This window comes from Manis javanica, chromosome 14, assembly GCF_040802235.1.
Source record: "Manis javanica isolate MJ-LG chromosome 14, MJ_LKY, whole genome shotgun sequence".
Lineage (NCBI taxonomy): Eukaryota > Metazoa > Chordata > Mammalia > Pholidota > Manidae > Manis > Manis javanica.
Genome location: NC_133169.1, coordinates 89982531 through 90008633, shown reverse-complemented (window position 1 = coordinate 90008633; position 26103 = coordinate 89982531). Strand labels below are relative to the sequence as shown.

Here is a 26103-nt window from a genome sequence, read left to right as displayed (position 1 = left end):
GGGCAGCTGCTTGGGGATCCCTTCCTAAAGCCTCCTTACCAATATTATGGGGATCTATCAAGCATGAAAAAAGTTGAAGTATATTATTGTAAAAATAAGGAAGCACTGTTTACTGTTCAATGGGGCAGAAATCTGTCATTTTCCGTGGTAAAATGCATCCATAACTTTCCATACAGCATGAAGTAATCCTATGAGATATAATAGGATTTTATTGTAATATGACTATTTTCCCCTAGTTATATGTGCAAAAGTTTTCAGAAAGCCAGATCAAATCAATATTTACTAATTATAATAATTATTATTTTAAATGTAATTTTTAAAAGAAAAGAAAAAGTAGATAAGCTACCGTCTTAGCTTGGGCTACTATAACCAAATGCCAGTGACTGGGTGGCCTAAAACAACAGAAACTTATTTTTTCACATTTCTGGATGCTGGGATGTTCCAGATCAAGGCGGCAGCAGATCCCTTCCTGGGGGGGGGCTCTCTTCCTGCCCAGCAGACGGCTGTCTTCTCACTGTGTCCTGGACGGGCAGAGAAAGAGAATGGGAGAGAGAGCTTGCACACAACGGTCTGTCTCCTTACAAGGACACCAATCCCATGATGAGGGCTCCATGCTCGTGATTCATCTAAACATAACTGCTTCCCAGAGACCCACCCCTTGAAACACCCTCACATTGGGAGTTTGAGCTTCAACATGCGAATTTGGGGAAGGACACAAACATTCACTCTATAGCAGCCAGATTAGATGCTCTAAATCTTGAAGAAGCTTTTGAATTTATCCAAAATTGACCAAAATAATTTAAGTTCTGTAACTTTATTTTAAGTTTAACAGTATGTTAAATTAGAGCACATTGGTAAATGTACTTCAATAACAAACGTCTCATTCTTTATTCAACTTCCATATTGTCAAAATGAAATAAATGATCTCTTTACACGCATCCCTAGACAATCTGGTTCCATGTGACGACCCAACAAAGAATCAACTAGTTGTCATCCATGTTTATTCATCATTCTTAACTCATTTGCTTATAAATAATGAAAATGTAGGACCTTTAGCAAAGAAAGAATCTTCACCATTTGTTGAAAGCTTGGTCTCCTTAACCGTATAATAGAACAGGACAAAAGAGCCCAGGAAAATATGTACGTAAAAAAATTGATTACTAGTCAGCTCCATAGCGTTATTCACATTTTACAGAGAGGGAAGGAGAGGGGCAGACTGTATGGATTTTAAAGGTCCTTAAGGAATTAGAGCCAGAGGTCAATATTCCAGAGATTTGAATCTGTTGCTTCAGCAGTTAAGTTTAATTTTTCAAGGATGTCCCAGAGTCTTTTCTTCTGGGTGATTATTCTTTCCATCTTAGAATCTAGGATCACCCTCAACATTTGCATACACCAAGATTGTTGAGATCAAATTTAATCAACTAAAATGTTGATGGGGAGGAAAAGGTATCAGTAATCATGTACAATGATTTTTTTAAATTAATATAATTAACAATATAATTTTTATTTGAACTAAAATTATATGTAGAAAAAGCAAAAGCACAATGCATTATAAATGCATTATAACTCATTTTTAGCGAAGACCAATGTGAAAAATTATTTGATGGTTCTCTTAACATAATGAATATGAGCCAGGCAGTATTCAAAACTAACTCCTACTCAATTTTTACCTTAAACATCACTTTTCCAAACAGCCAGGCTGATTTGTTTCTCCTTCCTAGACACACCACAACACCTTCCACATCTTCTTTGTGTAATTATTTATAATTATGTGCTTTGTGATTACACTGTAAATGCCAAGAGGAACAGTGACCTCTGTTGTTTTCTCAACAGATAAATGGTTCTCATAAATATTTGTTAAATAAAAGAATGGGATACACATGGTACATCTTCCTGGAGCACCGACGTTACTCCAAGGTTTGGGGTGTTTTTAAATTAAAACAAGCACAGTTGCATCATGAAATGTGCAAAATCCATGTGGGTTTTCAAAATAGAATTAAAAACTTCCCCCAAAGAATGCTCATTTTCCTCCATCGTTAATGCTGTTTCAGAGGAATGTTAATGATGCATTGACACAGTGGTTTGGAGAGAGAAGCTCCAAAGATCAGCTAATTGCAGCCAGCCAAGTTCAAACATTTCATTTTGCAAGAAGTGACTTCTTTCCTTCCATGGAGAAAACAAGAAGAATCAGAGTAATGAAGTGCAAAGTGTGCCTCAGACAAGTTATTTTAATGCCTCAGATTTTCCAACTGTAAAATGAAAGCTTTAGACTGGATGTTCTCCAATGGTTCCTGAATTGCTAAAATTCTGTTGCAAAAAATCTGTTGGATTTTTTGGCTAATCATCATTCTCACTCCCACAGTGGAAAAAAAGCAGACGTCATAGTATTTTTTTTCCTTTCTTAAGCCTCTGAATGTTGCATTTGTCTTTTGAATAGCACCTCTAAATGCTGTGTCATTGTTTCTTTCCCTTTTTATGAACCTGTATTCCCATTCATTTGACTAAAGGAGAAAGGAGAGTCAATATCAAACCACAGAGGTACATTTTAATGGATCAGCCACCACTCAGGTATTATCAGCTGAGATGTTATCTATTTCATCATCACAACCGGATGCAATGGAAACTATTGATTTCAAATGCTACATTTAAAGAGGGGAAGTCTATTTTATAACATCCCTTTCCTGTCTCATCCTTTTACCCTATTTTTCATTCTTTGGTCTTGACATTTTATCTTTCTATCAAAAAGTTTTGCAAGACTGTGTATGTAGTGACTACTGTAACATTAATATAAACCCTTATGGGCGGTTAGATTAAACAGCTGCCATGCTTCTGTACGAAGCAGATCGTCTGAATACAAATAAAAGAGAGCAAGTCAGTGTCAGTGTGACGCCAAAGCTCTGATAAAAAGTGGTTGGTGCAAGCAAAGGAAACTAATGAAAAAACAACAATTTACTTCTGCAAGCCTGTGGGTATTGCCTAGTGATTACGTGATTCAGTCAAGCTCTACAAAAAGAAATACTTGTTTTCTTCTGTCATATTGTGTTATAATCAAATGCATCTAGTATGTATATGGCACACATGTGACTTGCAGGTATCAGTGCTGCTTGTGCTGCACTTTTTGTTAATCATAATTAAAATGCTTGCCAACCGCTGCTCTGCTGTACCTCGGACATAACCTAACTACTGGCAAAATAAGAAATTAAAATCAAGACTCCTAAGTTTCAAAATCAGACAATTCGAAGCACTTGGAAGGCTGTTAGAAATGGGAACTCTAGTACACTGCTGGTGGGAGGGCAAAATGGCACCATTACTTGGGAGAACAATTTGGCAGTTATCTAGTAAAGTTGAAAATGCAAACACCTACAACCCGGCAATTTCACTCCTGAGTATATACCCCGGAAAAACACCTGTACGTGTGTACAAGAAGTCATGTTTGTAATAGAAAAACTAGGGGCAGAGAGCACCAAATGTCATTGATAAGGGAGTGCGTACACTTCGACAATAGTTAAGAAATGGATAATGAGAGAGCAATTAGCCTAGGTCTTTATGTATTAAGTTAGATACATTTACTTAAAAAAAACACAAAAATAACAATATAAAAGACCGTTTTTTTTAAATTTAAAATCATAAATAGTACCATAATATTTGATTACTGGCTACCTAGATAAAATATGAAAACATGGAGTGGGAGGATACCCAAGTTGTGAAGAAGGTGTTTTCTGGGAAAGACAAGGAGAAAGGGATATGGGACTGGAGGTTATACAAGATTCATCAGCTTTCTTTGTAATGCTTTATTTTTTTTTATTGAAAACAATTTTAGGAGCACATATGGCTAAATGTTACTATCAGTTAGTTCTGGGCTAAGGACACATGGCTGCTTCAATACTCTGTGCCTTTCTTTGTTAATTGCTTTTCCACTGAAGAAAACAAAACGTCATTTTTGGTCTCTCTGTGCAACTGGAATACTGTATTTCTTGAGTATAAGGAACCATGATTCTATATTTAAATTGTTTAATATACTGTCTTTTATTCATTTACAGTGTTTATACTGGATGAGTAAACTAGGGGCTTTGGAAGGCTTTCCATGGAATTTCTGCTTAATTAGGCCCATTTACATGCTTGGTAAATGTAGGCAAACTGAAGTTTTAAACATCTGTTTATACAAGGTACACGAGCCAGAAAGCATTTTCTTCGGTTTGTCCATATTATCCTGTGCCGGCTCGTGAATATTTGCATCAGTTTACAGGATTTTTTCCCACTGAGAGGATTCAGAGTTAATGTTGCTACATAAATGTCACATGAATCCCATTTTGGAATAACTGAAGTTTATCTTCACAAAGTGTGGAAATGAGAGAATTTTAGTCCAGAGGGTCTCACTTAAGTATGAACAATATGAAAATCACTTTTCATGCTGTGGAGTTGTAACTCTCTCTCTCTCCTCCTTCCGTGCAAATGGTGCTGTCTGAGCCCCAGAACTGACGTGGTCCGTTACCTACGACTCTGCAAGGAGCCAGTACATGGGGAAGGGGAGGGTGGAGGGAGTGAGCTTCGACCTAAGACAGCTTTGGGTTCAAACTCTGCCTCCATTATTTACTCACTGTGTGGTTGTTAGCAGACTGAAGTCCAGCTGTAAATCGGGGGCCCTAGGGGGACATCTCATGGACTGGGTTGAGGACTTAATGAGATCCTGTGTGTATAGTATAGCACAGAGCTGGGGCCTGGTGCCCACGCAGGTGACTGACTGCCTTTATATTTATCACTGTTGTTGCTGTCACCACCACAACCTGAACAGCCAGAATCCCTGCCGCCCTTTAGCGAATGCAAAGCCATTTCTACCAAGACTGGAATTCAGAGAGTTTGTGCTTCTTAAATTCTGCCTGCTGCTGCTGCCCTATCCAAGGGGTAAAGGGCAAGGGGCAGCTGGAAACTTTGTAGAGAATATTAGTGATGAGTCTAAACCAGGGTCGATTCTTTCTCTTCTTTCTCCTTTCCTTTTTTTTTGTTCAAGTTTTCTTGTGGGGGCAGGATGTTATGTTTTAAGAAGGCAAAAAAACCATCCGTGTCATTCAACTTCCCTTTTATTTCTCTCTGCCTGCTCATACTTTCATCCTTAGTTCTGACTTTCTTCTTTTAGTGAATTTATCCCATATTTCAATACAAAGGAACATTTGTTTTCATTCACATTCAAGGTTTAAAAGCAACCTGATATACTTGTCCTACCTTGGATGTTTGCTGATAATGGCTTAAACCCATTATTCTTCCCAGAAAAAGGGAAATAATTGTAGTAATTTAATAGTGAAAGTTTTCCAAACAATTTTTAATAGTGAAAACCCTCAAAAAGTCTTCATGAATTGCTAATCCTGGAATTTCAGTATTGACAGGATGGCAAAATAGCCACTTGAGTACCAAGAGCCTTAATCACCCACATTCAAACGCCATGTAGGTGTTCTGTCTGCGGTGAGATTGGCTTTGATTTGTGCTTCGGGCCAACACGATGCGCAGATTATCGCCTGTCTGTTGCAAAGCTCACACAGACCTCACTAACCGACCACAGCATCCTTCCTGGCAGAACCTGGTCGTCTCCAGCAATCCTTCCTGACACAGCGCTCCAGGTTGCAAGTAGCAATGGTAGCTGATAAGGAAATTGAAACCTTTTGGCTTAACTGGCTTAAAAAGTATGTGGTTTTACTCCAGTTGTGGAAAAGGGAGATGAAAAGTGGCTCATGTAAAGAAGAATTAGGAAAAAAGAGAAGGGAAATTATGGGTTCTGCTCACTTTTATCTAGTATTCCCGAATATTCGGGACTGTAGAAGGAACTTAAAAATAAAATGAAATAATACAGTTATATATGACTAATATAGTATGTATATATTGTAAATATACATATTTTAATATTGGAATAGAATTATAACAACTATCAGGACAGTGAGGAGGATTATCCTTGCTTAAAAAAAATAACAGAATTATAAAACCATTTGCTCTTCCCAACGGCCTCCTATTATGTTTTAGATTTACTTTAAACCAAAAATAGAAAACTACTCCTGACATGATGTCGTGCTTCATTCACTCCTGGCCTCCTCAGGCAGTCTCGTGATACCTTCTCGGACAGAATGAAGCTGCGGATAGCTTTAGAGCCCAGCAAAGCAGGTCTAGACATGGTGGAATGATGTTCAACTTTCATGACAGACTGGATGTGGGACGTGAGGGTCAGTGAAGGAATCCAAGACGGTCTTGAAGTTTTGAGTCCTGGTACCTTGGGAAAAACAGTGGATCCTCAAAGTTGCAGGAAAGTCGGTAGGAGAAAAATAGCTGTTCTAGGGGACAAAGAAAGTTCACATAGTCTTACCGAGTTTGAGAGACTTCAAAATGTAGAACATCTTGTAAGTGTTTGGCGTTACAGCCGTGGCCTCTGAGAGCCTGGGGTACAGATTTTGAAATCATTGTTCCTGAGCAGATGGTGGGAAGGAATGTTGATCCATTTCAACTTCATTTATTATCTGAAAGATATTTTGAAGGGTGCCAGAAATTGAGAAAAGGCAAATCTGGTTCTATGAAAATGAATAGGATTCTGAAGAAATATGAGGGTGGCAACTGTAGAATTTCTCCCTGGAGAAGTGGGGTGGGGGCACTTTACAAGTGGGAATCTGGTTGTAAGGTGGGGTCATGAACTTGTGTATATAGAAGTTTACAGCAGATTGAAAAAACAGTTGTTTACTTTTTAGAATGGGAGAAGAAAATGACAATTATGAGAGGCTCCTTAGGAGCCTCTGTCTTATGCATTGATTAGGCAGAAAGGAGGTCTTTTAGATGGTTCAAACTATTCAGGCTCTGCTACAACCATAAACCATTTTAGTATAAAAACAAAGTCAGCATCCCTGAAAGAAATATTCAGAGCGTAATTTGTATTAGATAATGTGTCAAATATTTATTTGATAAAGGCAGATGAACTAGTTCTAAATTTACTTGAATTTGTCGGTCAGGTTGACACTACTTCTAGTTGAGAAATACAGAGGTGTTTATTTTAAAGAAAAGGTGGCATACCTTGACCAGTGTTCCTTGGAGAGTCCAATATTTACCAAGGACATTTAGCAGAGAGAAGTGAGGACCCATGTAGATCTGTGAGATTAATTCTAAGCCCTGTGAGAATTGTTCTAATCTAAACCAGGTGATCCAGCACGATTCATGTCTCTGATGCCCGCAGGCTGCCCAGGATTTGAACAGTGAGGAGCTGCTCGTTCAGTGGTGCCTCATACTCGGTGTAGCATATACTAAATGACCTTTCCACTTCAGCCCCTCAGAAACCAGCTGCAGTGATACCAAGCAGCGATTTCATTTAACTTCACCTATGATAAAGTATGTTTTACCGCGTGGCCCAGAGCATGCCCCATGTACATGTACACCCATACATAAACTGTAACCAAAGTTTTATGAGACAATTCTTTCCTTTACCATATGTACTGTACTTTCATATTTTCTACCCTATTTCCTTTTCTTAAATTTGTCATGACTCTCTTAAACTGATTTCATAACCTCCAAATAAATAATGACTCAAAGTTGGTTAAACATGAGCTGCACAATGAAATTCTCAGAACTAGTAGCCAATTCTGATTTTGAGTCTCAGGAAATGAGAAGCTGTATTATCCCCACAACTATAATGATTTGTTGTACTAAGTAGATTCTAGCTCGATATTAGAGGTCTTAACATTTATTTGTCATTTGTTTCCTGTGTATTTAAGGTGGTATCTTTACCACAATGGAGTTAGGGCAAAAGACCAGAAAACAGGAAAACACCCGGTTTACAGATGATTTAGTGATGTGATTTAGTGATACTGAAACATAGTATAATAGAACAATAGCTAAAAGCTTTCTGATCCCGCACCCTCCTCACCTGTCCTGATTTCATGTCCATAAGCTAGACCTGGCAGATGACCACAGGCTGACTATTTGGTGAGTGATTCATTCAGAAATAGCCTTCGCTTGGCCAAATTAATTAGATTCAGTTTGGGGACCTTTGTTGGAGCTGAGAGGAAGGAGAAACTGCCTTTCCATCTTAGATGGCCTAAGCGTGAGAGAGAGCCCTCAACCAGCTGCCACCATTGTTGCCATCAAGAGAGAAAAACTGTCCTGAGAACCAACACAAAAGTGCAGCCAGGAGTTGGAAACCCTAAGAATGAGCCCAGGTGCACCATGGGAGCCCCTGCTTCCGGGTGTAGCCGAAGCAGGCCAGGACCCCACGAGTGTCTGCCGTTCATAATCAGGTGTCCACATTAAGAACAAGAAGACCGAAGAAAAATCAGTATGTAAACTGTAATGATAGCATTATAGGTGATTTTCATACTTAAAAAAATAATGGAGATGTGTTACTTTTTATCATCAGAGGGTTAAAATAAAAACATAGCATTCCTTCAGGTGTTCTTTGGAAAGTTGGATGTCTGAGTCAATCTTATTTGGCGATAATGTTCAGCTACAACCCAAAGTCAGTGTTTATAAAATGCTGAGAGAATCTAGTTCTATAGTTTGATCATGCAGATTTTTCCTCCTTCGTGCCGTTTCACTGTTTCCATGGACTGAAACCAACAAGCACAGGCCCTTTTGTTACCCCTCAGAGGGCACTTTCCTGAATTTTGTGGAGAAGTGTAAATAAAAGCACGAAATAGAATAATTAATGTCTCCATTACACAGAAGCTCGGGGGCAAATGTGGTTAAGTCAGACTTGGCCTTAGGAATACAGACAGAGAGCATTCTGCAATAACTCTGGGTTTCTCCAGCTGCAGGAGCTGGAGGAGAGAGAAGGGCAGGCTAAGGACAAGAGCCAGTGGTCACACGGTCATTTTTGTGTGCTTGAATCACGTATGATTTTAATTTTGAAACAATTACAGATTTACATGCAGTTGCAAGAACTAATGGAGTGTTCACATGTACTCTTCTATAGTCTCCCCTAGTGGTAATATCTTGCATTATTTTACAATATTACAACCAGGAAATTGACACCCAGAAACCTTATTTCAAATTTTCTAGTTTTACATGCACCTGTATGTCTGTATGTTTGTCTGTAAATTTTAAAATTTAAGTCTAGTTGATGTACAGTCTCATATTGGTTTAAATTTACAACACAACACAGTGCTTCAACAGTCACCCATATTATTAAATCCTCACCCCCACTACTGCTGTTACTATCTGTCAACATAACAAGATGTCACAGAATCATTGACTGTATTCTCCATGCTGTACTACCATCCCTGTGGCCAACTGATGTTACGATTGAGAATTTTTGTGCCCCTTTATCCCCCTCACCCTCTGCATCCCCAACCCCAACTCCTCCCCCATGGTAACTACTAGTCACTTCTCAGTGTCTGTGAGTCTACTGCTGTTTTTTTAGTTTAGTTTTGCTTTGTTTTTACATTCCACAAATAACTGAACTCATATGGTACTTGTCTTTCTCCACTTGGCTTATTTCATTGAGCATAATACCCTCTAGATCCATCCATGTTGTTGCAAATGGCAGGACTTCTCTTTTTTATGGCTGAATAATATTCCATTAGATGTATTTGTACCACATCTTCTTTATCCATTCATCTATTGATGGACACCTAGGTTAATTTCTTATCTTGGCTGTTGTCAATAATGTGGTGATAAACATAGGGCACATATATCTTTTCAAATTAGAGATTTTGTTTTCTTCTGGTAAATTCCTAGAATGAAATTACTGGGTCATATGGTATTTCTATTTTTAGTTTTTTGAAAAACCTCCATAATGCTTTCCACAATGATTGAACTAATTTACATTCCCACCAGCAGTGTAGGAGGGTTCCCCTTTCTCCACATCCTCGCCAACATTTGTTGTTTTGTCTTTTGGATATTGGCCATCCTAACTAGTATGAGGTGATACCTCATTGTGGTTTTAATTTGCATTTCCCTGAAAATTAGCAACATGGAGCATCTTTTCATGTGCCTGTTGGCCATCTGAATTTCTTCTTTGGAGAAGTGTCTGTTTAGATCCTCTGCTCATTTTTAAATCAGGTTATTTGTTTTTTGGGTGTTGTGTGTGAGCTCTTTCTATATCTTGGATGTTAACACCTTATCGGATAAGTAGTTAATGAAATACATTCTCCCATACTGTAGGATGCCTTTTTGTTTTGCTGATGGTGTCCTTTGCTGTACAGAAGCTTTTTAGTTTGATGTAGTCCCATTTGTTCATTTTTGCATTTGTTTCCCTTGCCCAAGGAGATGTGTTCAGGAAAAAATTGCTCATGTTTATACTCAAGAAATTTTTGCCTATGTTTTCTTCTAAGAGTTTCGTGGTTTCATGACTTACATTCAAGTCTTTGATCTATTTCGAGTTTACTTTTGTGTATGGAGTTAGACAGTAATCCAGTTTCATTCTCTTACATGTAGCTGTCCAGTTTTGCCAACACCAGCTGTCATTTCCCCATTGAATATCCATGGCTCCTTTATCACATATTTATTTGCCATATATGTGTGGGTTTATGTCTGGGCACTCAGTTCTTTTCCATTGATCTTTGGGTCTCTTCTGTGCCAGTACAAATTGTTTTGATTGCTGTGGCTTTGTAATAGAGCTTGAAGTTAGGGAGTGTAACCTCCCCTCCCCCCAACAGCTTTGTTCTTCCTTCTCAGGATTGCTTTGGCTATTCAGGGTCTTTTGTTGTTCCACATGAATTTTAGAACTATTTGTTCTAGTTCATTGAAGAATGCTATTGTTATTTTGATACGTATTGCATTGAATCTTTAGATTGCTTTAGGCAAGATGGCCATTTTGACAATATTAATTCTTCTTATCCATGAGCACAGGTTGTATTTCCATTTATTGGTGTTTTCTTTAATTTCTCTCATGAGTGTTTTGTAGTTTTCAGGGTATAGGTCTTCTCATCTCCTTGGTTAGGTTTATTCTTAGGTATTTTATTCTTTTTGATGCAATTGTAAATGGAGCCTTTTTCCTGATTTCTCTTTCTACTAGTTCATCATTAGCATATAGGAATGCAACAGAGTTCTGTGTATTAATTTTGTATCCTGCAACTTTGCTGAATTCAGTTATTAGTTCTAGTGGTTTTGGAGTGGATTTTTTAGGGTTTTTTATTTACAATGTCTTGTCATCATGATATTAAAACATGGCAGTTTAACTTCTTCCTTACCATCTGGATGTCTTTTATTTCTTTGTGTTGTTTGATTGCCATGGCTGGGACCTCCAGTACTATGTTGAATAAAAGTGGGGAAAGTGGGTGTCCATGTCTTATACCAGCCCTTGGAGGAAAGCTTTCAGCATGTTGCTGTTAAGTATGATGTTGGCTGTGGGTTTATCATATATGGCCTTTATTATGTTGAGGTACTTGCCCTCTATACCCATTTTGTTGAGAGTTTTTGTCATGTATGGATGTTGAACTTTTTCAAGTGATTTTCAGCATCTATTGAGATGATCATGTGATTTTTATCCTTTCTGTTGATGTGGTGGATTATGTTGATTTTTGAATATTGTACCATCTTTGCACCTGTGGAATAAATCTCACTTGGTCATGATGGATGATCTTTTTCATGTATGTTTGAATTTGGTTCGCTAATATTTTGTTGAGGATTTTTGCATCTATGTTCTTCAGGGATATTCATCTGTAATTCTCTTTCTTTGCAGTGTCTTTGGTTTTGTTTTTAGAGTGAGGCTGGCCTCATAGAACATGAGTTTGGAAGTATTCCCTCCTCTTCTAATTTTTGATAAACTTTAGGGAGGATGGGTATTAGGTCTTTTCCAAGTGTTTGATAAAAACCAGGTGTGAAGGCATTTGGCCCGGGTATTTTGTTCTTGGGTAGTTTTTGATTACCAATTCAATTTCACTGCTGGTAATTGGTCTGTTCAGATTTTCTGTTTCTTCTGGGGTCAGTCTTGGAAGGTTGTATTTTTCTAGAAGGTTGTCCATTTCTTCTAGGGTATCCAATTTGTTAGCATTTAATTTTTCATAGTATTCTCTAGTAATTCTTTGTATTTCTGTGGTGTCCATAGTGATTTTTCCTTTCTCACATCTGATTCTGTTTATGTGCATAGATTCTCTTTTTTTCTTGATCAGTGTAGCTAGGGGTTTATCTATTTTGTTTATTTTCTCGAAGAACTGGCTCCTGGTTTCATTTGAATCTTTCTATTGTTTTATTCTTCTCAATTTTGTTAATTTATGCTCTGGTCTTTATTATATCCCTCCTGGAACTGACCTTGGGCCTCATTTGTTCTTCTTTTCCTAGTTTTATTAATTGTGAGTTTAGACTGTTCATCTGGGATTTTTCTTCTTTCTTGAGGTAAGCCTGTATTGCTATGTACTTTCCTTTTACAACTGCCTTCGCTGCATCCCACAGGTTTTGGCCTGTTGAGTTGTTTTCATTTGTCTCCAAGTAAAGAACTCATATAACTCAAAACAAAAAATATCCAATTTAAAAATGGGCAGAAGACGTGAATAGACATTTTTCCAAAGACAACATACAGATGGCCAACACTCAACATCACTAATCATCACAGAAATGCATGCATAGATATTGCTTGATCTCTGTTTTATTTGGTCATTGATATATTTGTTATTTAGGAGCATGTTGTTAAGCCTCCATGTGTTGTGGGTTTTTTGTCTTCTTTGCATAATTTATTTCTATTTTCACACCTTTGTGGTCTGAGAAGCTGGTTGGCACATTTTCAATCTTTTTGAATTTACTAAGGCTCTTTTTGTGGTCTAGTATGTGATATGTTCTGGAAAACATTACATGTCCACTTGAGAAGAATGTGTATCCTGCTGCTTAGGGATGGTGTGTTCTGTAGATGTCAGTTAGGTCCATCTATTCTAATGTGTTGTCCTGTGCCTCTGTTTCCTTACTTTTTTTCTGTCTGGTTGATCTGTATTTTAGAGTAAGTGGTGTGTTGAAGTCTCCTAAAATGAATGCATTGCGTTCTATTTCCCCCTTTAATTCTGTTAGTATTTGTTTCACATATTTAGGTGCTCCTGTGTTGTATGCATAGATAATGGTTATATCCTCTTGTTGGACCGACCCCTTTATCATTATGTAATGTCCTTCTTTGTCTCTTGTTACTCTCTTTGTTTTGAAGTCTATTTTGTCTGATACAAGTACTATAACTCCTGCCTTTTTCTCTTTATTATTTGCATGAAATATCTTTTTCCATCCCTTCACTTTTAGTCTGTGTACGTCTTTGGGTTTAAAGTGAGTCTCTTGTAAGCAGCATATAGACGGGTCTTGTTTTTTCATTCATTCAGTAATTCTATGTCTTTTGATTAGCGCATTTGCATTTAGGGTAGTTATTGATAGATATGTACTTACTGCCATTGTAGGCTTTAGAGTGTGGTTACCAAAGGTTCCAAGGCACCTTCCTTATTATCTAACAGTCTGTCTTAACTTTCTTATTATGCTATTTCAAACACAGTCTACAAGTTCTTTTTACCCCCTTCTTCTTTTTCTTCCTCCTCTGCTCTTTATATGTCATGTGTCATATTCTGTGCTCTTTGTGTATCCCTTGACTCACTTTGTGAGTAGTTGATTTAATTTTGCATTTGCTTAGTAATGAATTGGTCTACTTCCTATACTGTGGTTTTATTTTCTCTGGTGACAGCTATTTAGCCTTAGGAACACTTCCGTCTAGACCAGTCCCTGTAACATACGCTGTAGAGATGGTTTTTGGGAGGTAAATTCCCTCAACTTTTGCTTATCTTGAAATTGTTTAATCTCTCCTTCAAATTTAAATGATAATCTTGCCAGGTAGAGGTCTTGGTTGGAGGCCCTTCTGTTTCATTGCATTAAATATATCACACCATTCCCTTCTGGCCTGTAAGGTCTCTGCTGAGAAGTCTGATGATAGTCTGATTATAAGTGTTTTATTCTTTCTCTGGCTGCTTTCAATACTCTCTCCTTGTCCTTAATCTTTGCCATCTTAATTATTATATGTCTTAGTGTTGTCTTCCTAGGGTTCCTTGTGTTGGGAGGTCTCTGCACTTCCATGACCCACTCTGTTTTCTTTTGAAGGAGGAAGTGGATTTCAAGAAAGCTTCCTAGAAGAAGCGAACAGCTTTCCCTTGACACATGTTGAATGCTGGACCCACAGAATCCACAAAATACAGCCTGGTGACAAAGCTGAGGTTATTGCTTGGTGAGGTGAAGGTGAGCCACCCCCTCTTGTACCCCCCACAGAACCTTAATAGGGTCACAAAGGAAGAAGGACAAAGTTGAGATATTGATTGATATTTGAGGCCTTGTTTAAAACAGGTCTTTCAGTGCAGGGGGTTCAGCTGGGATTGGGTAACTTTTATGATAAAATAGTTGAGGACTGGAGAAACAGCAAGGTGAGATTTTTGAGATGAGAATTTCAAAGAAAAGTCTTTCAGTTCCTTAAATGAACAGTAAAGTTTGTTGCAACTTTTTCTTCCTAGGCAAGAGTCTTGTGGAATAGTGAAGTTCTTTGGATGAGGACAGTGGAAAAGCAAGTAATGTCAATAATTATAGACAGTAAGTTGTGTGGAGGATTTCCACCGTCAGTGAGCAGAGAGTCAGAGACACCCTACACATCTAGGTACTTGGCATCACTCAGCTAGTACCTTGGTGGACTGAGTCACTGAGCCAGTGGGTGGAAACTGCTCTGCCATGGGGCCATTGGGTGTCTTGTAATGTGACACCCGATGGCTCAGTCTCTTCCCTAATTTAAGGACTGTATTGAATTACCCATTTAGTGTTTTCATTCCTTGACTATAGTCAGGTGGGAGATGGTAATGGATAAGAGCAGGAACTCTAGAATCGGATGATATAGGTTCAAATCCCACCTCTGTCACTTAGTGGCTGTGTGACCTTGTGTCAGTTGCTTAACTTTTCAATGTCTCAGTTTTCTTATTTCAATAATAGGAAAAGGATAAAACCAATCTTGTTGAGGTAGCTAAAAACACAGTAACTCATATTTATAATTGCTCATATATTTGTGGTTGTTTCCATCATTATTATTATCACTCATGGTGCTAGAATATTCCTTCAAATATGGACCACTTAAAGTATTTTAGGTTAGGGTCAGGGAGTTTTAACCTATCTAACAATTAACGCAGTTATGTGCTTCTGTATATTAACCTCAAATAGAAAAAAAAGCCACGCATAAAACTGAGAACTCTTGATGCTTAATGTTATTAAATATAAATATTAAATATAAATATTAAAGTAAATATATTTACTAGCTCACTAGTTTAAATTTTTAAATAATACAAAACTATCATGAAATAATTCTGAGGAAGGTGTTCTCGCCTGTGTAATTTACCTTCAGTTGTGTAATTGTGAAAGAGCTGGAAATGTGGTGAATGTATTGATTGGTCTGGTTTTTCTTTTTTTCTGTCATGAAAATAAGGTCAATTCTGTCTGATCTTAACCAACCAGATGAGGGACTATAGACTTTGGACAGTTCACCAAGCTCCCTCCTCATTCTGTGTCCACCTGTCTTTGAGGTCCAGCTGGTAATTGCGCTTTTGTTTGTTCGAACCCTTTTCACTGCTGCAGGAGGGCTGAGAGGCGGCAAGGGGCACCCGCTGTTGGCCTGGCCTCACTGTAACGTATCGCGGCCTGGCTTGCCTTCTGGATGTAGGTCTACAGAGGGCAGGAGTGGAAAATCAGAACAAAGATAAAATTGAAAAGGGTTTTGTATTCTGGCAGGGGCCACTCCCTGTAGTAGTTAAAATTTAAAGACTATTTCTACCCATGTGACATAGACCTTCTAGCTATGTGTTTATGACAGGTATACAAACTGGGTTTCTGTTGTAGTTGGTCAAAGAGCCGTTTTCATCATTAAGTGTGATAAACAGCTGAAACGTAAACCAAGTGTCCCAATCATGATTGTTTATCTAAAGATTCTCTTAGATATCTTGAAAAGAAAAATCAAAAGAAATGTGCCAATGTTTTCTTATAAACCATCAAGATAATTGATGTAAAACTTGTCAAGTAACTAGATAATACTATTTTATTTAGTTAAATCTTCTATGCAACATTGAAGTTACCTTGATAATAACTACCCAGCATTTAGTTAAGCATTATTTCTACTTTTGATAAACTCAACATTTTATAAGCAGGCTCTACTCTTATGAACCATAGAAAGTTCTTCCTTATATTAAGACAGAATTTGTGGCTAAATAACTTCTATTCTTATTCCTACCCCTGCTTCTTTGAGCTACACAAAACATACATAATCCTCCTCTAACTTCATGTCCCCTACAAACCCATTCCACAGAATTTATGCAAGGATGCAAGGAGTTGGGAGAATAAGGTGGAAATGGTCCCTGACCTCATGGGGGTCACTACCTCATTTTCAGCAAGCCTGTTCTTTTCCAGGCTTACCATCACCAGTTCCTTTTCATGGCCCTCATGTAACATTTCTTACCCCCAAGTCACACATTTCAAGCAAGAAACATAAAACTGTACACATTTCTCCAGATGTGATTTGACTAATGCAAAGTACAGTGGCTTATTAACTGACTTATCTCTGCTTCACTAGCATTGAAAGCATACCTCATGCACAGTTGAGTGCTCAATAAATATTTATGAAAGGCTTTGGACTCTCCATTCTTTCTCATGTGGTATCGCTAGTTTCAGTTCTATTAACTTCTCACGGTGCATGCAACCATAGACTATGCATGATCAAAACAAATGCTTGGGGAACAAATAATGAACCGCACATGACTTATAAGTTAGTCTTTTACAGAGGGAATTAGATCCACCTTACAAAATTCCTATTCAAATATTTGCATTCAAGTGAGTTTTATGCCACAGGAAAGTGAGGTGTTTAGTGTAAATGGTTGTTTTCAATTAAAATGGTAAAGATATCCCCATATGAGGTCAGAATAGATTTTGTCTACTGCCTGTTGACTGTGCATAGTTGTACTGAGTTAAGTCGACCAGGTCAGACAAATCTCTCAAAATGTCACTTTGGATCCGGATTTTAGTAACTGCTGTGTTAACAGACTCTTAATCTTTAGAACCCTGTTCTCTCAGAGTACACACACACACACACACACACACACACATGCACACGCACACACAGCCACACACATGCACGCACACACGCACACACACACGCACGCACACACACACATGTACACACACATGCACATGCACACACAGACACACATGCACGCACACACACATGCGCACACACATGCGCACACACGCACGCACGCATACACACGCACACACACACATGCACACACGCACGCACACACACGCACACACACACATGCGCGCACACACACATGCACACACGCGCGCATGCACACATACACACAGAGACACACACGCGCACACACACACACACACAGATCTAGAATTCTTTCTATGCAGGCTTTCCCATGCATAATTATGCCACAAAGAGGGCAGAGACTCCCAATGTAAATGCCTCATTTGACTGTGACCAGCACTTAAAGGCAGCAAAGTGTGAAAAGAATCTTTGCTACAGTAATGTGATTCTTGTTCACTGGTCCCCCCAAAAGATTCCTGTTTCCCATCCTCTGGTATGAACCACCCATGTTTACTTCAGTCCTTCTGTATTTCCCAAACTACAGCAGTTATGCTAGTGAATCTTAGCTTTTCCAAACAGTAATCTTTATGCTTGAGATTCTTACCCACAAGCTTGTGGGCTTTCATTTTCTTTCTATGCTGAATTTATTTAGCTTCAATAGTACTTCTAACCTCTTTAGAATTGCCAACTAATTTTTAATTTCATTCTCTGACTTCAGTAGTATTGAAGACATCTTGCAATACAGCACCTATGGGCTTTTTAAATAGCAGGCTGATTTTTCTCCACAAATCATTTACAATATTGGCAGAATCAGAAACAGCTCACCTACCAGGATCCGCTAATGTCTCTCCGTCATTTGAATGGATAGTGTGTTTTTATCCAGGGCAGTCTGAATTAACTTGAACATCATATAACCAATCTACCAAAGCCTGTGATCACCAGTGACTATTAAAATGCTCTCAATTAAATGGGCTGGTGAAATGAAAGTCCACTTTTGTAGTGCTTATAGATATGATGTGTGCTAAAATGACTCATTTTCAAAACCCAGAAACAAGTGCTAAGAAAGACAGGGAATAAAATGAGCCTTGTTGGGAGTCTGAGACATAATCAAGCATGGGAAATGCTGCATGGAAGGAATTTTAGGTCCAATAGCATGACAAAGGGACTAACCAGCGGCGGACCTCCACCTGTTGGACAAAAATAATCAAAATTACCATTTCAGGAAATAATTTGTAAGAAGACAAAGTATTTATAATTCTTCAGAGTTACAAAAAGTTATTTCAGTGGTAAGAAACTGTTTTTAACATTTCTTTAAAAAAAATTTTCTGGCTTTTGTTTCACTCGCTCAAAACTTGATTATCGTGAACACAAGTGAACCGAAGACCCGCCACTCTCAGCTTCCCCCACACCCCGTTTTCTCTCTGCTCATATTTTAAATGAGCTGGTGTTACCTTGCCTCTAATAGACTAGTTTCATTTGAGAGATAATATGAAATACCTCTGTTATTTTACCTGTGTTATTCCTAGTTCAAGCCACCTTTGAAATTCACTTTCTATTTACAGTTGCTGCTTATCACTACTGAGCAAAAAATAACTCTTATGTGAAAAAGATGCACATAATTTCTGGTAAATTTGAACTTAGACGAATATACTTGCTTTTAAAACAGGCTATCTGTGCAACTGAGAACTTGAGGCAGAGCCATGCTCACATGATCACTGGTGCTGACAGTTACTGAGGGTACCCTTGGGCAGGAGGGAAAACTGGGAAATTCAGGTTATGTGCGCTGTTTCCCTACTCTCTTCCTGCAAGGCTCCAACCTTACGAGTGAGAGGAAGAGCCTCTGCAAAGGAGAAGGGAAACATTTCAAGTTCTGTATTAGTTCTGCAATAACTTTACAAGTCGCCTGGGTCATCTCTTCACTCTGCCCACGGCGACATTGCCATCAGCCTCCATTTTGGGAAGCGATTTGTGCCCCAGCTGGTCAGAGACTGATGGGGACTCAGACACAGGTCCTTGACTCTCCCTGTTCAACACGTTTTTCCACTTCGTAGTTACCTGGTAAGGGTGATCATATTAGCATGTAACATAGTGTGGAGCTTTTCTTCCCTAAAACCTTGGTGCCCACAAAGGCCGTAAAATGGGCCGGGAGGACAGGCCGTCCTCGTGTCTTTGTGACACGGCGTCGGGTACGTTCAGCCACAGCCTGGCCACAGCACATCAGCCCCGGGACAGCGTTTCCCGCACTGCTGCAGGCCATCCAGGGAGAGGGTCAGGCGGGGGATGAATATATTGTGTGGGAACTTCTTCAAGGCAGGGCTCAGGCCTTCCCTCCGGGTCTCGCCGAGAGGGCCCACAGTCATACAGTATATGAATAACTGACACTCACTCTGTGCTTTGTCAGCACTAAATATTGACCGGGTCTTTAAGCATTTCATGCTCCTTTATTATCATATATTCCAACCCCGAGGTTGGCCTACCATTGAAGGCTATGGAAGGAAGATCTTTGGACTTGAAGAGTGATGGAAGGACCTACATTCCTCTGGCCTAGAATGGCTAGAAGAGTTTTCTCACCTTCTCTGTTTTACTGGAACTGTTGTCAAGCCATTTGTGGAGTTGAAGGTTGGTGTGATAACCAGAGAATTTCAATAAAAACTATCGGCACTGCCTACCACATGTCAGCTCTGACCTAGGCCTGGTGCGCCTGTCATGGCGAGCAGAACGGCCCGGCTTTGAACATCAGGCGGGTCTGGACTCAGAGCTGAGCTCTGTCACCGGCCGCGGTGACCTTGGGCAAGTGACTTAATTTTCCTAACCTCAAAGCACATGTATCTGTGAAGTGAGGATGATAATGCCTGTCTTGTCCAACTGTTGTTAAAGGGAATAATGTGCATAGAGCATTCCACACAGGCCTCACACAGTATGTTTATTAAATGGAGGCTCTCGCCGTGACCCCGAAGTGGCCTCTCACGCAGCGCTGAGGAGCCCGGCCTTGGCAGTCGCACAGAGGCAGGTGGGTCCCAGCTGCCCTCCACAGTAGCTCTGCGCCTCAGACAGGAGGCACAGCTCCTTAAGGCTCAGTCACTCGGCTGTAAATGGAGGCAAGGATACTTTGGTTTTTCTTTTTGTTTTATGATTGAGGTAAACAACGACGGGCATGTAATAAAACACCTCCAACCAGCAATAACGCTATTGCTATCTCATTTAAGGTTCACGTGAGTCCTCTTAAGAAGATTCCTCATTATATAAATGAGGAAACTGAAGCTCAGAGAGTGTAAGAAACTTGTCCAAAGTCAAAGCTCCTAGGTGGGTGACCTGAGATTTGATCTGGGGCCTAAATCACCTCCAAACAGTGTGCTTTTTCCAACATGCCAGTCTCTCTCCTCGCCCCCCTTTCTACTTGTTTTCAGGGAACCTGTCAGTCAGTTTCCTCTTTCTCTTACTCCTGTCAGGTATTTTTTGAGGCGTAATGGAAACATTTGTGGTAAAATAGTAATATGCTAAAACTTTTCCTGGAAATGTGAGCCTTTTAGATAATCTAAATTGACACTTTTCTGAGCTTGGTACTATGGTGCTCTGTGTGCAGAAGAGTGAGTCCGCAGGAGGCCAGAGCACATTCACAGGGATGTGCTCTGAAGTTCCCGTGTTCCATGGGAATAGAGAGGGGGCTCCGGATAATCAACTGTGAAGGAGGCCTCCCGGGACCCCTGTGTGGCCCACCCCCTGTGAGGGTCAGGCAGCTGACCAGCTGACATGGTCAGGGTGGTATTTTCTGAACTATTGGTTAGAGCCCACTAGTGAGTTATGAAATCAATTTGGTTGGTTATAACTAGCACTCAAGACAAAAGACAACAAAAATAAATTTTCCCAGAATTCTGAATTCTCCCCCTATTTTCAACTAATGTGATACATGTCAGTCTCTAAGTGTCTTCTGTTTCTATCATAATGTAGAAACAATAATGTTTGTAGTTTAGCCCTAAAACTAAAAAAGAAATGATTACCTAAGAAATTCACTGGTATAAAATAAATAAATAAAGAGACATATAAATAAATAAAATTAGCCGCTACCTGCAACTGACCATTTTACTGATGAGGAAAATTTCTGGTGTTAACACAAAGGAATGATTTTGTGGGATTTCATTTGCCTTTCACGGGAGCACAGGGCAGAGAGCTTTTTTCTACTCTCTAATTCTGTGGGGTATATCAAACTAACATCAAACTGTATCCGCACCTTAGGACACTGGGGGTCGTAATCATTCTGTGTGATGCATGAACTCACTCCCACCTCACTGCTCAGAGCATCCGTGAGGAGGTCGGAGCCGCGTCGCACAGTACGTGGAGAGTGGGTAATAATAACACCAACCTCGCCATCCCCAGAAATGGTCTTGGCAGGGGGATACCCTCTTTGCTGAGTGGGCACAGTCACAGCGGCCGGCTCCTCTGCCTCCCTCCCTAAAGCTGCTGATTCCTGCGGGAAGCTCAGGAACTTTGTCCCTGAGGTGGGAGAGGGCAGTGGGTGCTCGGTGCAACTGGCAGCCTCGCGCTCAGGTACGTATCCTGGGGCATCTATTCTCCACCTCCACCGCCATGCCCGCTCCCAGCCCAGGCCCTTCTACGTGTTGTCTCCGTTGCAGCACAAGGCAGCATTTATAATGCAGATATCAGGTCATTTCCCTGCTTACGACTCCTTGAGGCCCTCCTATTACTGTGAAGATCAAGGTCAGACTCCCACGAGTGACCCTGCAGACCCTTCCCACTGATGCCCACCACCTGGGGAGCCCATCTCCGCCTCACCCACGCCATGCAGCCCTGCTGCCCACCTGTGGGTTCTCCAGCCCCTCGGGGCATTCACAGCTCATTCTCTCTGCACAGAGTGTTGTCCTTCCTTGCACCCCGACTTTGTCCTCACCAGCCAGCTCCTATAGGCCTGTGTTTAGCTATTTTTACCTCTATTCAAAGCCTTCCTGATCCTCTCAGGCCCGATTAAGTCCCCTTAAACAATCTGTACCTCTCTGTACTTGTACATCACAAGGACAGTTAATGAGTTCGGTGATAATGACTAGATAGTCATTTTCCCACCACGACTGTCTCCGTTCACGTCTCCCTTCTCGTCTCTTGTGCACCTCCTGTTTGGTTGAATGCCCAGCACCCTGCTTGTAGCCATGCTCAAGAAGAATATGCTAAGTCGATGAATGAGTGAATGACAGGACGTGAGAGGAGCCTTCCTCCGCTCTCCCAGACCCAGACTCGGCAGGTGGGACTCTAACATGGCCTTGCTCACGGGGGTGAGTCTGCACCGCGAGGCAGCAGGAGCCTGGGGGCTGGGCAATCTCATACTGAGCCCACCCACCAAGCTTTTACCTCAGATCCCAGCCACACCCCTCAACTATGGTCTGACGTGTGAGCAGCCTTCTCACCACGAGATCCTCATCTCCTTTAAGACCACAGGCCAAGCAAGATTCAGATTGTTTTCCTGCATTGCATCTAACTCAGATTTTCACATAGTATGTACATTAAAAGTTTGATAAATGTATAATAAAATACACAGTTATTTTTTCTGTACCCTTGTGAAGATAAAATAGCAATTCACCCTCTCAGCTCTGCACACTCCGTGTTCTAGTTTCCATAACATTGACCCATTGACCGTTCTCCCTTCAAGGCATTGAAAGAATCCACTTTCTTCCTTCCACTGATTCAGCAAGTGTTTCTGAAACACTTTCAGTGCTTAGAAAGCAAGCAGACAATATAAAAAGTACTATTGTTATGAATATTGTGATCTTTCAAGTCTACTTGAATGTAGGTTCTTAGAGAATACTGTAAGTACATTACTGAATATAAATTTCAAAACTTATGACAATTTCAAGACAATTCCTTATTCATTTCTAACCATCCCATCTTGTAGTAATAGTTATTTTTAATTCAGTTAAAGGCGTTCCTTTCTCAACTAAGCCACCTAATTACACAAGAGAATCATAAATTAAGAAAGAAATTCAGGTTAAAACATATTTGTTTCCCACCTATTTTAACACCATAATAATTGGGATGAATGATAGCATTTACATGGCATTGCATAAATCAAAAGAAACATGTGCTGTCTCAACAAATCATTGTGAAAAGTGATGACTAAAAGAAAAAAATAAATAGCACAGTGCATTTTAGACTTCATTTACCATCTTGTGTTTGACATAAGAAAAAAAGTGGCTTCAACTGGGTAGAAGTCCTGAATAGCCATTTTTCAGTGAAGAATAAAAAGTAAGCTAAACTTTGAGGGTAAAAATGGAAAAATAAAATGAAAGTGTAGGAGTGATTGAATGTTCACACACACACACACCCTTCCTTATACTGGGGGTAAGATCCGCTCCCCTGCACTCAGCACATCAGATTCACCACGTGGTGTGTGTGCTAAGGGCATCTTACTGCTTTCTGCGGGAACCCAGGAGAAACCCCACATACTTTCTGTTTTATTTGTTTAAACTGTGGCAGACCTGAAAAGGAGCCCTGGAAACTGAAACCCTGAACTTGAACTGAAAAAGGCAAGATGAAAAAAACGTTTTTTCACCAAGATCAAGGAAACTGAAAGAATTGTTTACATAGCTGGGTTCAAAGCCTGCACCCTTCTCGAGGTGCCCCTGCCCTCTGGGCCTGCCTTAAGCACGTGTGCAGGGTCTCATCACGGGCCACATTCTCAATAGAGTGGGTGGCCGCCTGCAGAGGGTGGAGTACAGACTTGACATAAAGGAGATCCCTCACCTCCTCAGGGCGACTCCTTGATGGCCATTCATGGCACAGCACTTCATATCGGCTCAGGGTGTCACGAGATGTGCATTGCCGCATGCACCTTACAGTGATCTATGCAGGGATCGCAGTGCTTTTATTGGGGAAAGCAAGGTTATCATTGTTAGAAAAGCTCTGTGACTGGCCCTTTAAATAAAGGAATGATATATGTCAAATGGAGCCCCTGACCAGTACATAATACCCTCCCGGTGTCTGTGCTGTCTATTTCAGGCCAGGAAATGACCAGCAGGGAGAGGGGAAAAGAAAGGGAAAGGTCATGCACTGCTTGTTGGGCATGCAGTGCTTGTTGGGCACGAGGTAAGTGCTTTATGAGCATTTTCTCAGTCCCACCACTACTCCATGTAATAGACTTACAGTATCTCTGTTTTATAAACGCGTAAACTGAGGCTCTGTTGGGTAACTTTCCCTAATTTTCCCCTAGAACAGTGCCTGGTATGCAATAAGCATTCAAATATTTGTAGAAGGGAGGAGAAATTAGATAAGGAGACTGTTACTGTAATCAAAATAACGGATGAGGAAAGTTTAGCCTAGAGGAGTGGTGGTGGGATCAGAGAGGAGCAGAGAGATTCCTAAGATATTCATAAGTAATATTACAACATTAATAAACAGTTATTCAGTACTTGCTATATGCCAGGTACAATTCTACAGGTACAATGTTACCTGTATTAACATATATTAAATTTTATTTTTTAAATTATGTCCACTGATTTTTACTTATTTGTTACTTATATTAACATTTAATCCTTACAAAACCCCATTTTACAAATAAGTCAAATGTCATTAGGTCAGGTTCCCTAGAAGCAAAGCTCAGATGGGTTTTCTTGGGCAAAAAAGTGATTTAAGAAGTGAGAAGCAGGGGATATGGTGAGAACGCTGGAGCATGAACAGTACCACGGGCTGAACCTGTGTGAGGCATGGGGGCTGGGCATTCGTATTCTACATCAGTCAGTCATTGGCAGGGTTGGGGTTCAGGCAATTCTCTGGAAAAAGGGCAGCTGTGAGCTGTTCGCAGTCAGTTCTTATAATCGATACCATTAGTATCACTGTCAACATCGTAACTGTCAATATCCGCAAAGGGATGTACGCACCTGCCTCGGACAGGAGCTCTGAGTGAGGCGCCGACAGGGTCCACTACATCCACTGATGCGCCTAGGCCACCCGGCTGCGCCAGTGCCTGCACACTTCACGGCCAGGGTGCGCCGCCTTCTCTAACTTTATCCTCAGATTAGATCTCACAATTGTTTCAGAAACATACTGCTAAGATTTTGCACCTTCTTCTTGAGTGGTGTAAGAGTCCAGGCACAGACAACAGCGGCAGTGAATCCAGGAAATAATGGCTGAGCACAAGGAGGAAGCCATGGTTTTCTTCTTAAAATATAAATCTGATCATGTTAACCGGTCATGAAAAACAGCAGCAGCTCCCCACTGCTGATAGAATAATGGCAAACTGGGTGCAGCCCACTGACTGTCCGCGTCGGGGGCACATCCCTATTGCTCAGGTCCCGCCGCGCCCAACCACTCACCCGTGCTTGAGACGCACGCATCGTGCCTCTCCTCTCACTCTCCCTTCTGGGCGTGATGCCCGTTCTCAATACTACTTGGTTGCACACTCACGTCCTTACTCCCCGCCATTGAAACCCCACTCACTTTTCAGAGCCCAACCTCAGTGCTGCCTTTTCCTCTATCGTGGCTGTCGTCAGCGTCTTCAGTGGTAATCATCTCTGTTTATGCCCCTGACAATCTCTGCAGGGGCCTCCCACGCGCGCATCACAGTCTGTCTTCCTCTACAGTCACGTATGTCCTCACCGGATGGCAAAAATTTTGAAAGCAGTAAAAGAATTTTGGTTCTTTTTGTTGCAAGTAAGAGAAACTCAACTCAAACTAGCTTAAGCTAAAAAAAACTTTATAAGGACAGGGAAGATTAGCAGCTGGCTTCAGATCTGGCTGAATCCAAGAGCTAAAATGATGTGAAGTATCCCTGTTTCAGCTTTGGCTCTGTCCACGTGCCGGTAAATAAGGCCCAGCAGCCGCATGAATCTTGCAGCTAATGATTTCAACTAAAGGAGGGGAACTGCTTACCACAGGGTCCTGTCGGCCCTGCACCATCACTGTCCACTCCAGGACCTGCCACTAGATACAAGGCCGGGTATCCTGATTGGCTGGCTTGGGTCATGTGTCCACCTCCACTTGGGTAATGGCTTTACTTAACTAATCTACGTGATTAATGGATGAGTTACCAAACGGACAAAAGAGGTTCTGCTACCAGAGCACAGAGAGGAGAT

The 26103-nt window shown here is 40.5% G+C and overlaps 1 long non-coding RNA gene across 1 annotated transcript; it reads right to left on the bottom strand.

Annotated features, from left to right (window-relative positions):
* Positions 1-250: 250 nt before the first annotated feature.
* Positions 251-25564, bottom strand: LOC140846236 (uncharacterized). The gene is made up of 3 exons (XR_012125208.1): positions 25469-25564; positions 6347-6497; positions 251-521 (listed from the first exon to the last, which is right to left on the bottom strand). It is a non-coding gene; the product is annotated as an uncharacterized lncRNA (long non-coding RNA).
* Positions 25565-26103: the final 539 nt, after the last annotated feature.